General features: G+C 44.8%; 4 non-coding genes across 4 annotated transcripts; all 4 read left to right on the top strand.

The window, feature by feature from the left end:
• Positions 1 to 1,268: 1,268 nt before the first annotated feature.
• On the top strand, positions 1,269 to 1,483 carry LOC144502144 (small nucleolar RNA U3). Its single transcript, XR_013499283.1, has one exon. It is a non-coding gene; the product is annotated as a small nucleolar RNA U3 (small nucleolar RNA).
• A 7,460-nt stretch (positions 1,484 to 8,943) lies between these two features.
• LOC144502136 (small nucleolar RNA U3) lies at positions 8,944 to 9,160 on the top strand. The gene has a single exon (XR_013499277.1). It is a non-coding gene; the product is annotated as a small nucleolar RNA U3 (small nucleolar RNA).
• Positions 9,161 to 10,217: 1,057 nt separating this feature from the next.
• Positions 10,218 to 10,434, top strand: LOC144502142 (small nucleolar RNA U3). Its single transcript, XR_013499282.1, has one exon. It is a non-coding gene; the product is annotated as a small nucleolar RNA U3 (small nucleolar RNA).
• Positions 10,435 to 13,322: 2,888 nt separating this feature from the next.
• LOC144502138 (small nucleolar RNA U3) lies at positions 13,323 to 13,539 on the top strand. The gene has a single exon (XR_013499278.1). It is a non-coding gene; the product is annotated as a small nucleolar RNA U3 (small nucleolar RNA).
• Positions 13,540 to 16,272: the final 2,733 nt, after the last annotated feature.

Raw genomic sequence — 16,272 nt, 5'->3', positions numbered from 1 at the left:
ACAAAAAGATCAGCCATGATCTTATTGAATGGTGGAGCGGGCTCGAGGGGCCGGATGGCCCACTCCTGCTCCTAATTCTTATGTTCTAAATCAGCATGTGACAACCCTGCAAGGAGTTTCTGTTTTTGTGAAAGTAGGATAGGTTAAAACAAAAGTTATCTTGATTCTTAGAGACCCGGTGCCAAAATGTGGAACAGTTTAATTTTTTTTCAAAAAATGAACTTTATATAATTACAAAAATACATGCAGATCCAATACAAAAAAAGGAGCAGGTGTTCTGTGCGGCTTATGAATACAGCTCCAGGCACACTGAGGTACATTACAACAGTGATTACAATTCAAAAAATGTACTTCATTGGCTGTAAAGTATTTTGAGATGACCTGCTGTTATAAAAGGTGCTATCTAAATGCACGTTTTTCTTCTTTCATTGTGATGACATTATCCCAAAATGTGCACTTGGCTCACTTTTACCAACTCAGCTCTTGGGGTCTCTACAGTTGCATTTCCCCGTTATTATTTGACTTATTTAGATGCCTCTGATTGGGGAATAGAACAGGAAGAGGTCTCATGGCAATTTTGTCAATGAGGCATATATTAGACTTTGATTGGTGTGTTTGCTGCTGAATGAAAATTTTTAACTTGCTGATGTTACTTTTGTGGGGAAATTTTTTTTATATATTTGTTTGAATCAGAGAATCATAGAATGGTTACAAGCAGAGAAGGAGGCTATTTAGCCTGTCATGTCTGTGTTGGACCTCTGAAGAAACAATTCAGCTCGTATATTTTAAAATTCACCTAGTATTTTGGAGTAAAGTTATCGATTAAATACTAGACAGCAATATAAGCAATTAGATACCCTGTCCTGCCTGATGTGTGGCTCTAACAGGGAGCATCGTGATTTAAGACCACAAAAGTTCATAAGAAATAGGAACAGGAGTAGGCCGTTCAGCCCCTTGAGCCTGCCCCGCCATTCAGTAGGATCATGGCTGATCTGACATTCCTCACATCCACTTTCCTGCCCTTTCTCCATTACCCTTGATTTCCTTACTGATAAATAATCTATCTATCTCAGCCTTAAATATACACAAGGACTGCCTCTCTGTGAAAAGGAGTTCCAAAGATTCAAATCCCTCTAAGAGAAGAAATTCCTCCTCGTTTCAGTCTTAAATTGGTGCCCCTTTTTTCTACGACTATGCCGTCTAGTCCTAGAGTCTCCCATGGGGGTAAACATCCTCTCAGCATTTACCCTGTCAAACACAGTTGGCTCAGGCTATAATGTTTGGGATTGTTTCTATGATTGTTTTCTTGGGAAACGGGTTTCTTGAGTGCTTGGTCTCATTAACCATGAGGGGGACTGATGTGTTCTCTTCTGAGCAGGAAGCAGACAGTGAGCATTGCTTTTGGTAAATGCTCTCTACTGTTGATGAATGTTCTTTCTTTCCCTCAGAGGGAGTTGGAGGAAGAGGACACCATCTGAGTAGTTAGTCATTGAAACTCCTAAAATAATTTTTCTGTATGCTTTAAATGCTTTTAGTATGGGAAGTATGAAAGCAGGCTCTTTCCCAGGGAGGAGAAAGAGGATAGATTTTGAGTGGTGTACATTGTAATTGAAGTAGTGCTAATTTGGAGTCAAAGACCTTTGAACAGTAGCTGAATGCTTCAATTGGCAATCTCTATCCAGTTTAGCTAATGAATGTTTTTGCTTTGTCTTGCCTTTGTTCCCTACACCAATGTGCCATGAATTCAGATGAAAAACTTAATCATCGACAATAGTTTTGTTGTGAGGACATGAGTGAATGAAATTTCACAAAGAAGCCTCATGAATTGACTGATCAATTGCTGTTGCCATGACAAGTGTTCTGAATTTTATTTCATTTTCTAATTTAGTGTGCCTTTTCACAGGTCTGATGAATTACTTTCCAAACTAGGGGCCAGGCCTCACAAATAATATTATTCAATTCATTGTATCTGTGACCTATTTCCTCCTCTTTCAGTCATCAAAGTCACTCTTTTCACTTCCTTAACATCTGCCGTCATGCCTTTATCGTCTCATTTCCAGAATTCTCTTGAACTGTTTTTCCACTGAATGGTTGTTACAGCCAACATTAGAATCATAAACTGATATAGCGCAGAAGGAGGTTATTTGTTTCATTGTTCCTGTGTTGGCTCTTTGAAAGAGCTATCCAGTTGGTCCCATTCCCCTGCCCTCTCCTCATAGCAACTTTTACTCCTTCAAGTATTTATCCAAGACTCTTTTGAAAGTTATTATTGAATCCACCTCACCATCATTTTAGGCAGTTTCATAGAACATAGAACAGTACAGCACAGAACAGGCCCTTCAGCCCACGATGTTGTGCCGAGCCTTATCTGAAACCAAGATCAAACTATCCCACTCCCTATCATCCTGGTGTGCTCCATGTGCCTATCCAATAACCGCTTAAATGTTCCTAAAGTGTCTGACTCCACTATCACTGCAGGCAGTCCATTCCACACCCCAACCACTCTCTGCGTAAAGAACCTACCTCTGATATCCTTCCTGTATCTCCCACCACGAACCCTATAGTTATGCCCCCTTGTAATAGCTCCAGCCACCCGAGGAAATAGTCTTTTCGTAACAGTTTCTCCTTATTTACTCTATCAAAGCCCTTCATGATTTTGAACATTTCTAGCAAATCCCACTTATTCTGCTCTAAGGAGAACAGCCCCATGTTCTCAGCTCTCCACATAACTGAAGTCCTATTCCCATGGTACCATTCTAGTAAATTTCCTCTGCACCCTCTAAGGCATTGACTTTTGTTCCCCCAAAATATATTTTATGCATAGGATAAAAATTCAACTTCTCTCCATATGGCATGTTCCCCTCTAATATACCCCAATACAATTGATATTTACTGTCTACACTCTATGTCAGACTTAACAGCTTCAGGACAAAGAGATCTAGGGGTACATGTTCATAGCTCCTTGAAAGTGGAGTCACAGGTGGACAGAGTGGTGAAGAAGGCATTCGGCATGCTTGGTTTCATCGGTCAGAACATTGAATACAGGAGTTAGGACATCTTGTTGAAGTTGTACAAGACATTGGTAAGGCCACACTTGGAATACTGTGTGCAGTTCTGGTCACCCTATTATAGAAAGGATATTATTAAACTAGAAAGAGTGCAGAAAAGATTTACTAGGATGCTACCGGGACTTGATGGTTTGAGTTATAAGGAGAGGCTGGATAGACTGGGACGTTTTTCTCTGGAGTGTATGAGGCTGAGAGGTGATCTTGTAGAAGTCTATAAAATAATGAGAGGCACAGATCAGCTAGATAGTCAATATCTTTTCCCAAAGGTAGAGGAGTCTAAAACTAGAGGGCATAGGTTTAAGGTGAGAGGGGAGAGATACAAAAGTGTCCAGAGGGGCAATTTTTTCACACAGAGAGTGGTGAGTGTCTGAACAAGCTGCCAGAGATAGTAGTAGAGGCGGGTACAATTTTGTCTTTTAAAAAGCATTTAGATAGTTACATGGGTAAGATGGATATAGAGGGCTATGGGCCAAATGCGGGCAATTGGGATTAGCTTAGGGGTTTAAAAAAAAGGGCGGCATGCACAAGTTGGGCCGAAGGGCCTGTTTCCATGCTGTAAGCCTCTATGGCTCTATGACTCCAGGCCAAAACATTTAAAATTGAATATTACAGAAAATGTAATGGGATTCAACTTTTCTTTGTACAGCACGTTCCACACTTAGGTACCGCAATACAGTGTCAATACTTGTGATATTTACAATGTACATTCCTTGTTTTATTGCATCCCTCAGGGATAGACACCAAGACAAACATCAGCTGCAGCTGGAGGATCCTCAGCTCATTGAAAGACGCCCTTTGCTCTGCCCAAAACCTGTTGGTCTTCCAGTGCAAAGAATTGTCCCCAACTGAGTGTTGCAGACTGGCATGTGTGTCATTGGACTGCATTGAAAATTAACAACCATCTTCCGGTTGCTAAGAAGTCAGAGCTTGCTGAGCTGAATGAGTAACAACCAGTTGCTCTTATCGATAGTCACCAAGTGTTTGGAGTGTCTGGTGTCAAAGTGAACTTTAGATGTTCTTGCTCCCCTCCATGTATTAATCAGTTACCATTTGTCTGTCTGCTTCATAAGTAAATGCACAATGCTGTTCTGACATTGGTCCATTTGGTCCAACACCACATGAATAGATTAGGCCAACTATGCTCACAATACTTTTGTTGATTTCTCTTCAGTTTTTAATACAATGCAACTGTTCAAGCTTATTGAGAAATTTTTAAAAAATTGATGTCACTCTCACTTTCCTTCACAACAGGACCCAATGGGTGTTAGTTTCCAGAATTTTCTCAGAGCCCATGTTAATGAAGACTGGATCACTGCTGTACTTTCACCTTTGCTTTTCATCCTCTAAACAATGACATTTGATCAGAGCACAGCACATAAGAATCCTGATGTATGTGGATTATATGGTACTTGTGGGTGTTAAAAGGAATAGCAAATTACAGGAACATGGTGAAGAAGTTCATAAAATGGTACAATAATAATTCCCTCTACTGAATAATAAAAAGACAAGAGAACTAATTATAGACTATAGGGAAAAGCCAGTTAATGATATTGTTACCATGAAAAGTCATAGTGAGAACATTGAAGTAGTTACCAGCTACAAGTATCTAGGAATCAAAGTTGTGTGATGGGCTGGGGATTGTGATAGGCAGGGTGGAGTTCACTCAGTTCAACAACTCACACCAAATACAAAATAAATGAATGTTTATTTAAAGATTTTCAGATACTCAACAAAACAGAAAAGTAAGGGAATACACCTAGCTCTTCTTTGAGCCTAACTTTACACACAATATAGACCAAATGGCCTACTCCTGCTTCTATTTTCTATGTACATTTCTATTTAAACCTGGATGGCTAATTTATTTCCCAGGGAAAACTCAAGACATATCCAACAGTGACAGTCTTTCAATAGGGCAAGGCAGAGGCGAGGTCAAAATACAGATGAAAAGGTCAGATTACCAGAGTGGATTCTCATACAGGCCAAAGCTCAGTCCAAATCAAGATTTCTTACAGTCCAAGATCAGCAACAAAACACAATTATGCATACAGCAAATTCTACACTCGCCAAGGCACAATTCATGCCTTTATCAAAATAACTTCCACCCTTTTATAGGATTCAGTGCCCTGCTTGTACGGTCTAGCAAGGCTACACAGTTGATCCTCGTTGCACTGATTTCTGATAGGGGTTTTCCATCAGTCTGCCATGTGACTTCTGGGTTGCCTTTCTGTGGCCATCTTGGTAGGGGAAAACTCTTAAGAAACTGGAGAGTATGGTGATAAGGAACTAGTGATAAGTTGAATTGGAGGAAACAGTGTACAGATGTGCTAGCCAAGGGACATGCATGATTATACTACCTCAGAAAATCAAAATCCTTTTGAGTAAATCCCAAGGTCCTGAAGGTGGCACAATGGTTGGCACTGCTGCCTCACAGCGCCAGGACCCGGGTTCGATTCCCAGCTTGGGCCACTGTCTGTGTGGAGTTTGCACATTCTCCCCGTGTCTGCGTGGGTTTCCTCCAGGTGCCCTGGTTTCCTCCCACATTCTGAACGACATGCTGGTTAGGTGCATTGACCCAAACAGGCGCCGGAGTGTGGCGACTAGGGGAATTTCACAGTAACTTCATTGCAGTGTTAATGTAAGCCTTACTTGTGACTAATAAATAAACTTTAACTCTTCTACATTGCTGCACTTGAGAGTGCTATCCACTTTGGATGTATGTCCCGGTACTGCTGTACAAGGAAAATAAGTTTTTTAAAGGCTCAGAAATGATTGAATCAGGCAGGGTGGGTGTTTGATGAGCAGGCCTTTTTTGACCAAATCAGGAAGTGCAGGGAGTGTTGGTTTTGGAGGCTGCTGTCTATCTTTGATGAATGTCCTTTCTCTCATGGAAATCAGGATGAAGAGGGCACAGTGCGACTGGTTAGTTCTAAATTTACAGAAATGTGCAGGTTAGGTGAATTGGCTATGCTAAATTGCCCCTTAGTGTCCCAAGATGTGTAGGCTTGAATGATTAGCCATCGTAAATGCGCGGGGTTAGAGTGGGGTCTGTTAGAGAGTTGGTGCAGACTTGATGGGCTGAATGGCCTCCTTCTGTACTACTGGAGCACCTGGAGGAAACCCACGGAGACACTTGGGGAATGCGCAAACTCCACACAGTCACCTTAGGCCGGAATTGAACCTGGATCCCTGGCGCTGTGAGGCAGCAGTGCTAACCACTGTGCCACCCATGTCTGCCTTTTTCCTTAACCAAGGTTTCCCTCCCACTGGTGTGAGTTAAGACATTGGCAGCTGAGTCTCTGATCACAAAAATACAGAGAAGTAAAAGTGGGAGGCTAACCTGGAATGTGTTAGAATATAGTCAAGTATAGAGGTGATAAAGGCATGAAAGAGCGTTTCTGTGGCAGATATAAGGCAGGGACTGAGGAGGGAGACTTTACACTCTTCGTAATGACCATTTTAAAATGTCTGTTATGTCCCTTTGAATGTTTTGAAGCACTCAGAGTGCAACATGATCTGTGTAGAAAACCTGAATATTATTGCACTCAATGTATGCCCATTTTGAAATGTTTGTGATGTCTTTTCAGATATTTGAGGAATAAAGTATTTTTTTTAATTTCAAAAATATATTTTATTCAAAAAAAAGACTCTCAAATAAAACATTGCAAAAAGACAGATCCAAAAGTTACAAACAGTGCAAAAAAAATCATTTTTACAGTACAATACAGTGCTTATTTACAAAACAATACATTCATTACATTTCATTACTTAAAACTATGTCCATGCATCAGAATTTACTGTGTGCTGTTATTTTTCAGATTGGCACACAGCTACGCAGGCCGACGGTATTCTGCAGTTACCGGGCCCTCGGTCTGCCTCAGTTGAAAGGCTTTACACGGTGGCCTTTCCCCATTGTGCCTTTGCGGCGGCTGCCTCAAGCTTGAGCGCGTCCCTGAGCACGTAGTCCTGGACCTTGGAATGTGCCAGTCTGCAACACTCAGTCAAGGACAATTCTTTCAGCTGGAAGATCAGCATGTATCGGGCAGACCAAAGCGCGTCTTTCACCGAGTTGATGACCCTCCAGCAGCAGTTGATATTTGTCTCGGTGTGCGTCCCCGGAAACAGCCCATAGAGCACAGTCCTGCGTCACCGATCTGCTCAGGACGAACCTCGACAAATACCACTGCATCTCACTCCAGACCTTCTTTGCAAAGGTACATTCCACAAGGAGGTGTGCGACCGTCTCATCACCCCGGCAGCCGCTTCGAGGGCAGCGTGCGGTGAGGTTGAGACCTCGAACGTGCATACAGGACCTGACGGGGAGTGCCCTTCTCACCACCAGCCAAGCCAGGTCTTGGTGCTTGTTTGTGAGTTCTGGTGATGAGGCATTCTGCCAGATGACACTGACAGTCTGCTCAGGGAACCATCCGACAGGATTCGCCATCTCCTTTTCTCTCAGGGCCTCAAGGACATTACGTGCTGACCACTGCTTGATAGCCATGTGGTCAAAGGTGTGTTTCCGGAAGAATTTCTCCACGAAGGACAGGTGCTGCGGTACGGTCCAACTACTTGGAGCGTTCCGCGGCAATGTGGCCAGACCCATCCTCCGCAACACTTGGGACAGGTAGAACCTCAACAAATAGTGGCACTTGTTGTTAGTCTACCGAGGATCTACACGCAGCTTGATGCAGCCGCACACAAAGGTGGCCATCAGGATGAGGGCGGCGTTGGGAACGTTTTTCGCTCCGTTCTCTGGAGATTTGTGCATCGCCTCCCTCCGGACACGATCCATCTTTGATCTCCAGATAAATTTGAAGATGGCCTGGGTCACTGCTGCTGTGCAGGATTTGGGGAGAGGCCACACCTGCGCCACGTACAACAACACGGACAGTACCTCGCATCGGATCACAAGGTTTTTTCCAGTGATAGAGAGGGAGCATTGCTCCCACCATCCCAATTTTTGTCTGGCTTTGGCGATGCGCTCCTCCCAGTTTTTGGCGCATGCCCATGCTGCTCCAAACCATATCCCCAGCACCTTGAGGTAGTCAGTCCTGACGGTGAAGGGGACAAAGGGTGTGTCAGGCCAGTTCCCAAAGAACTTGGCCTCACTCTTACCCTGGTTGACTTTGGCTCCCGAGGCCAGCTCGAACTGCTCACAGACTTGGAGGAGCCTATGAACAGACGAGGGGTCCGAGCAGAGGACAGCCACGTCATCCATGTAGAGGGAGTGCCTCCGCTGCCTGGGATTGTAACCCCTTTGATGCCTGAGTCGCTTCTGAGGGCCTCGACAAAGGGTTCAATGCAACACTCAAAGAGGACGGAGGAGAGAGGGCAGCCCTGCCTGACTCCAGACCTGATCTGAAACATATCTGATTCCCACCCGTTGATTGAAACTGCGCTACTGATGTCTGTGTAGAGCAGTTGGATCCAGGAATAAAATACATGTTTGCAAAACAATGAGGAGATGTTACGGAGGTGGAAACAGGCTGTCTTACTGATGATACAGATATGTGGTTGGAAACTCATCTCAGGGTCAGATATGACATCGAGTTTGCAGTCTGATTAACACTGACAGGAAGTTGGTTGCTGCGTTTTGTGAAGAGTACACAATGATGCAGTCTGCGGGTTCTGAGTGACACATATATTAACTTTTGACTGGTGAATTGTATATATTATGCAAAGCAGATTTTACAAATCTGCTGGTTTTAATGTTACATTTGGAAAAATAATCTGTTTTTGTATATTTATTTTGGTATATAATTGTAGATGAAATACTTAACAAAAATATAAATAACAAAATCATTAAATTGGAGACACATCCCCTGACCGTGATGTGTATTTGTGGTATTGGCAACTGAGCTTCTGTGTGTTTGTCAGTAAGATTATACTCTTAGGGATCATTTCTATAGTGTTTTCCTAGAGAAATGTGTTTCTAAAGTGTGTGGTCTCACAATCCACGAGGAGGATTTACAGTGTTCTCTTCTGAGCAGGAAGCTGGCATTGAGTGTTGCTTTTAGCAACTGCTCAGTGTCATTGATGAGTGTTCCTTCTCTCTCTTGTAGAGAGCTGGAGGAAGAGGACACAGTCTGAGTGGTTTGTCTATAAATTAACAAAAGGAAGTTTGAGTTTTTTGATCATGGAGTTTTATTAATGGACACTGTTGGCTGGGGTTGGCCAGCATTTATTGCCCATCCTGAGTTGCCTGAGGATAGTTGAAAGCCAACCACATTGCTGTGGCTCTGGAGTCACCTATAGGTCAGACCAGGTAAGAACAGCAGATTTCCTTCCCTAAAGGACATTAGTGAACCAGATGGGGTTTTCTGACAATCGACAATGGTTTCATGGTCATCAGTAGATTCTTAATTACAGATATTTAAATTGAATTCAAATTCCACCATCAGCTGTGGCGGGATTCAAAACCAGGTCCCCAGAACATGAGCTGAGTTTCTGGATTAATGTCCAATAATAATAACGTTAATATTAATAATAACAATAATACCACTAGGCCATTGACTTTGCAGCACTGAAAGTGGTGCTTTGGCCCATTATGTCTGTGCTGGCACTTACATACTTATCCTACTTGGATTTTCCAGAATTTGGTCTGTAACCTTGTCTCTGTAACCCTACGTATTTATCCCGCTAATCCCCCTAATTTACACATGTTGGACACAAAGGGGCAATTTAGCATGGCCCAATCCACCTCACCTGCACATTTTTGAGTAAATGTTATCTTGGAGATGTGAGTTTGAAAATGGAGATTTCAGCCTCTTTACCTACCTAGTCCTGGGGTCCCTACACTAACATTTTCCGATGGTTATTTGACTGACTTGTTTAGGAACTATACAATATCACACTGAGTGGTGACTATGAAAGAGTTTGTCATGTGACACAGTCTGCGGGTTCTGAGTGACACATATATTAACTTTTGACTGGTGAATTGTATATATTATGCAAAGCAGACTTTACAAATCTGCTGGTTTTAATGTTACATTTGGAAAAGTAATCCGTTTTTGTATATTTATTTTGGTATATAATTGTAGATGAAATACTTAACAAAAATATAAATAACAAAATCATTAAATTGGAGACACATCCCCTGACCGTGATGTGTATTTGTGGTATTGGCAACTGAGCTTCTGTGTGTTTGTCAGTAAGATTATACTCTTAGGGATCATTTCTATAGTGTTTTCCTAGAGAAATGTGTTTCTAAAGTGTGTGGTCTCACAATCCACGAGGAGGATTTACAGTGTTCTCTTCTGAGCAGGAAGCTGGCATTGAGTGTTGCTTTTAGCAACTGCTCAGTGTCATTGATGAGTGTTCCTTCTCTCTCTTGTAGCGAGCTGGAGGAAGAGGACACAGTCTGAGTGGTTTGTCTATAAATTAACAAAAGGTTTTATTCATGAACATTGATGGCTTGACTGGCCAGTATTTATTGGTAGTCATGGCGTTGGACTTGGGTGAACACAGTAAGAGTTTTAGCAACACCAGGTTAAAGTCCAACAGGTTTATTTGGTAGCAAATACCATTAGCTTTCGGAGCACTGCTCCTTCGTCAGATGGAGTGGAAATGACAAAGCAGCAGCACTCCGAAAGCTAATGGTATTTGCTACCAAATAAACCTTTTTTTTTGTACTTTTCCAATTCAATCAAATCAAGTCCAATTCAGAGTCTCAACAAGTTGAGACATTTCCGATCCAAGCTGACAAGACAGGGCCTACTTTCCTGTCTTGGGCCTGATCTACATGAGCCAAGAAGATTGGAGGAGGGGGAGGTTTCCTCCTCCAAGTTTTGATCTCATTTGCATCTTAGCCAAAAAGCCCAAATGCCGCTTTTAAAAATTGCTTCATATGAATATGAAGTTTAAATGTAACCTAATGACCTCAACCAAGTGCAGCATCCGATGCATACTACACTTGATCTTAGCCAAAAGGCCAAGATGTTTTTTTTATTTCAAAAATATACTTTATTCAAAGAAAAAACTCTCAAATAAAACATTGCAAAACGACAGATCCAAAAGTTATAAACAGTGCAAAAAAGAATCATTTTACCCTACAATACAGTGCTTATTTACAAAACATTACAAAAATTACATTTCATCACTTAAAAACTATGTACATACATCAGAGTTTACTATGGGCTGTTATTTTTCAGATTGGCACACAGTTACGCAGGCCGAGGGTATTCTGCAGTTACTGGGCCCTCGGTCTGCCTCGGTTGAGACGCTTTACACGGTGGCCTTTCCCCATTGTGCCTTGGCGGCGGCTGCCCCAAGCTTGAGCGCGTCCCTGAGCACGTAGTCCTGGACCTTGGAGTGTGCCAGTCTGCAACACTCGGTCGAGGACAATTCTTTCAGCTGGAAGATCAGCAAGGTTCAGGCAGACCAAAGTGCATCCTTCACCGAGTTGATGACCCTCCAGCAGCAGTTGATATTTGTCTCGGTGTGTGTCCCCGGAAACAGCCCGTAGAGCACAGAGTCCTGCGTCACCGAGCTGCTCGGGACGAACCGCGACAAATACCACTGCATCTCACTCCAGACCTTCTTTGCAAAGGTACATTCCACAAGGAGGTGTGCGACCGTCTCATCAGCCCCGCAGCCGCTTCGAGGGCAGCGTGCGGTGAGGCTGAGACCTCGGGCGTGCATAAAGGATCTGACGGGGAGTGCCCTTCTCACCACCAGCCAAGCCAGGTCTTGGTGCTTGTTTGTGAGTTCTGGTGATGAGGCATTCTGCCTAATGACATTGACAGTCCGCTCAGGGAACCATCCGACAGGATCCGCCGTCTCCTTTCCTCCCAGGGCCTCAAGGACATTGCGTGCTGACCACTGCTTGATAGCCATGTAGTCAAAGGTGTGTTTCCGGAAGAATTTCTCCACGAAGGACAGGTGCTGCGGTACGGTCCAACTACTTGGAGCGTTCCGCAGCAATGTGGCCAGACCCATCCTCCGCAACACTTGGGACAGGTAGAACCTCAACAAATAGTGGCACTTGTTGTTACTGTACCAAGGATCTACACACAGCTTGATGCAGCCGCACACAAAGGTGGCCATCAGGATGAGGGCGGCGTTGGGAACGTTTTTCCCTCCGTTCTCTGGAGGTTTGTGCATCGCCTCCCTCCGGACACGATCCATCTTCGATCTCCAGATAAATTTGAAGATGGCCTAGGTCACTGCGGCTGCGCAGGATTTGGGAAGAGGCCACACCTGCGCCACGTACAACAACACAGACAGTACCTCGCATCGGATCACAAGGTTTTTCCCAGTGATGGAGAGGGAGCATTGCTCCCACAATCCCAATTTTTGTCTGGCTTTGGCGATGCGCTCCTCCCAGTTTTTGGCACATGCCCCTGCCGCTCCGAACCATATCCCCAGCACCTTGAGGTAGTCGGTCCTGATGGTGAAGGGGACAAAGGATGTGTCAGGCCAGTTCCCAAAGAACATGGCCTCGCTCGTACCCTGGTTGACTTTGGCCCCCGAGGCCAGCTCGAACTGCTCACATACTCGAAGAACCCTGCGAACAGACGAGGGGTCCGAGCAGAAAACAGCCACGTCATCCATGTAGAGGGAGGCTTTGACTTGCGTCCCTCCGCTGCCTGGGATTGTAACCCCTTTGATGCCTGGGTCGCTTCTGAGGGCCTCGGCAAAGGGTTCAATGCAACACACAAAGAGGACGGAGGAGAGAGGGCAGCCCTGCCTGACTCCAGACCTGATTTGAAACATATCTGATTCCCACCCATTGATTGAAACTACGCTACTGATGTCGGTGTAGAGCAGTTGGATCCAATTGCAGATTCCCTCCCCAAACCCCATTTTGGACAGCAAAGTATATTTTTGCAAAACAATGAGGAGATGTTACGGAGGTGGAAACAGGCTGTCTTACTGATGATACAGATATGTGGTTGGAAACTCATCTCAGGGTCAGATATGACACCGAGTTTGCAGTCTGATTAACACTGACAGGAAGTTGGTTGCTGCGTTTTGTGAAGAGTACACAATGATGCAGTCTGCGTGTTGTGAGTGACACATATATTAACTTTTAACTGGTGAATTGTATATATTATGCAAAGCAGATTTTACAAATCTGCTGGTTTTAATGTTACATTTGGAAAAATAATCTGTTTCTGTATATTTATTTTGGTATATAATTGTAGATGAAATACTTAACAAAAATATAAATAACAAAATCATTAAATTGGAGACACATCCCCTGACCGTGATGTGTATCTGTGGTATTGGCAACTGAGCTTCTGTGTGTTTGTCAGTAAGATTATACTCTTAGGGATCATTTCTATAGTGTTTTCCTAGAGAAATGTGTTTCTAAAGTGTGTGGTCTCACAATCCACGAGGAGGATTTACAGTGTTCTCTTCTGAGCAGGAAGCTGGCATTGAGTGTTGCTTTTAGCAGCTGCTCAGTGTCATTGATGAGTGTTCCTTCTCTCTCTTGTAGAGAGCTGGAGGAAGAGGACACAGTCTGAGTGGTTTGTCTATAAATTATCAAAAGAAAGTTGAGTTTTGTTTATGGACATTACTGGTTTGACTGGCCAGCATTTATTGCCCATTCCTAGTTGCCTGAGGACACTTGAAAGCCAACCACATTGCTGTGGCCATCAGGATGAGGGCAGCGTTGGGAATGTTTTTCCCTCCGTTCTCTGAAGATTTGTGCATCGCTTCCCTCCGGACACGATCCATCTTTGACCTCCAGATAAATTTGAAGATGGCCTGGGTCACTGCTGCTGTGCAGGACTTGGGAAGAGGCCACACCTGCGCCACGTACAACAACACGGACAGTACCTCGCATCGGATCACAAGGTTTTTCCCAGTGATAGAGAGGGAGCGTTGCTCCCACAATCCCAATTTTTGTCAGGCTTTGGCGATGCACTCCTCCCAGTTTTTGGCGCATGCCCCTGCCGCTCCGAACCATAACCCCAGCACCTTGAGGTAGTCTACCCTGACGGTGAAGGGGACAAAGGATGTGTCAGGCCAGTTCCCAAAGAACTTGGCCTCGTTCTTACTCTGGTTGACTTTGGCCCCCGAGGCCAGCTCGAACTGCTCACAGACTTGAAGGAGCCTGCGAACAGACGAGGGGTCCGAGCAGAAAACAGCCACATCATCCATGTAGAGGGAGGCTTTGACTTGCGTCCCTCCGCTGCCTGGGATTGTAACCCCTTTGATGCCTGGGTCGCTTCTGAGGGCCTCGGCAAAGGGTTCAATGCAGCACACAAAAAGGACAGAGGAGAGAGGGCAGCCCTGCCTGACTCCAGACCTGATCTGAAACATATCTGATTCCCACCCATTGATTGAAACTGCGCTACTGATGTCTGTGTAGAGCAGTTGGATGCAATTACGGATTCCCTCCCCAAAGCCCATTTTGGAGAGCACATCCACCATGTAGCTGTGCGTTATTCTGTCAAACGCCTTCTCCTGGTCTAGACTGATGAGGCAGGTGTCCACCTGCCTGTCCTGCACGAAGGCGATCGTATATCTGAGTAGCGCGAGGCTATCAGAGATCTTCCTGCCGGGTACAGCACAGAGCAGACTTGACCCGGTTGGCGATGACCTTGGCCAGAATTTTATAATCCACGTTCAATAGTGAAATGGGTCGCCAATTTCTAATTTCTTCCCTTTCCCCCTTCTGCTTGTAGATGAGGGTGATGATGCCTTTCCTCATGGATTCTGACATGCTGCCTTCCAGAAGCATACTCTCGTATACTTCCAGGAGGTCCGGGCCCGTCAAGTCCCCCAACGCCAAGTAAAAATCAGCCGGTAAACCGTCGCTAACGGGTGTTTTACCCTTCTGAAGGGACTCGACGGCCTTTGTCAGCTCATCCAGAGCTACCGGTCTGTCCCGGCTCTCCCGCTCGCCGTCGTCCAAGACTTGCGTGATAGACGACAGGAAAGACTGGGAGGCCGGGCTGTCTGTTGGCTTCAGGTCATACAGTCCGGCATAGAAGGATTTGCAAATCCTCAGAATGTCAGACTGCGATGACCTTACAGAGCCATCTTCTTCCTTCAGGCTGCCGATCACAGAGGTTTCTCTGTGCACCTTCTGGAAGAAGAAGCGCGAGCACGTTTCGTCCTGCTCCACGGAGCGGACCCTGGACCGGAAGATAACCTTGGAGGCCTCCGAGGCAAAGAGCGAGGCTTGCTGGCTCTTCACCTCCTGGAGATCCTCCTTGACATCAACCCCCATCGACTGCAGTTGGAGTAGCTCTTCATCATGGAGTACCCTCATCTACCCCTTCTTTTTTACTTCAAAAATATACTTTATTCATTAAAAAAGACTCTCAAATAAGACATTGCAAACAACAGATTTGCAAACGACATTGCAAAAAATGAATCATTTTTACCCGACAATACAGTGCTTATTTACAAAACATTACATTCATTACATTTCATTACTGGAAACTATGTACATACATCAGAGTTTACTGTGTGCCGTTATTTTTCAGATTGGCACACAGTTACGCAGGCCGAGGGTATTCTGCAGTTACCCGGCTCTCGGTCTGCCTCGGTTGAGACGCTTTACACAGTGGCCTTTCCCCATTGTGCCTTGGCGGCGGCTGCCCCAAGCTTGAGCGCGTCCCTGAGCACGTAGTCCTGGACCTTGGAATGTGCCAGTCTGCAACACTCGGTCGAGGACAATTCTTTCAGCTGGAAGATCAGCAAGTTTTGGGCGGACCAAAGTGCGTCCTTCACCGAGTTGATGACCCTCCAGCAGCAGTTGATGTTTGTCTCAGTGTGCGTCCCCGGAAACAGCCTGTAGAGCACAGAGTCCTGCATCACCGAGCTGCTCGGGACGAACCTCGACAAATACCACTGCATCTCACTCCAGACCTTCTTTGCAAAGACACATTCCACAAGGAGGTGTGCGAGCTCAGTCCAACGCCGGCATCTCCACATCAGTATTTATTGCCCATTCCGAGTTGCCTGAGGACACTTGAAAGCCAACCACATTGCTGTGGCTCTGGAGTCATCTGTAGGCTAGACCAGGGAAAGAGGGCAGATTTCCTTCACCTTTTGGCTAAGATCAAGTGTTGTATCGATATGATGTACTTGGTTGAAGTCATTAGGTTACATTTTAGCTTCATTTGAAGCAATTTCTAAAAGCGGCATCTCGGCCTTTTGGCTAAGATGCAAATGAGAGGAGGCCTTGGAGGAGGTGCAATGCCTACTCCAATCAGCTTGGACCATGTAGATCAAGCCCAAGACAGGA

This window comes from Mustelus asterias, chromosome 12 (assembly GCF_964213995.1).
Source record: "Mustelus asterias chromosome 12, sMusAst1.hap1.1, whole genome shotgun sequence".
Classification (NCBI taxonomy): domain Eukaryota; kingdom Metazoa; phylum Chordata; class Chondrichthyes; order Carcharhiniformes; family Triakidae; genus Mustelus; species Mustelus asterias.
The sequence above is the reverse complement of the archived record's forward strand: the minus strand, read 5'-3'. Positions and strand labels throughout refer to the sequence as shown.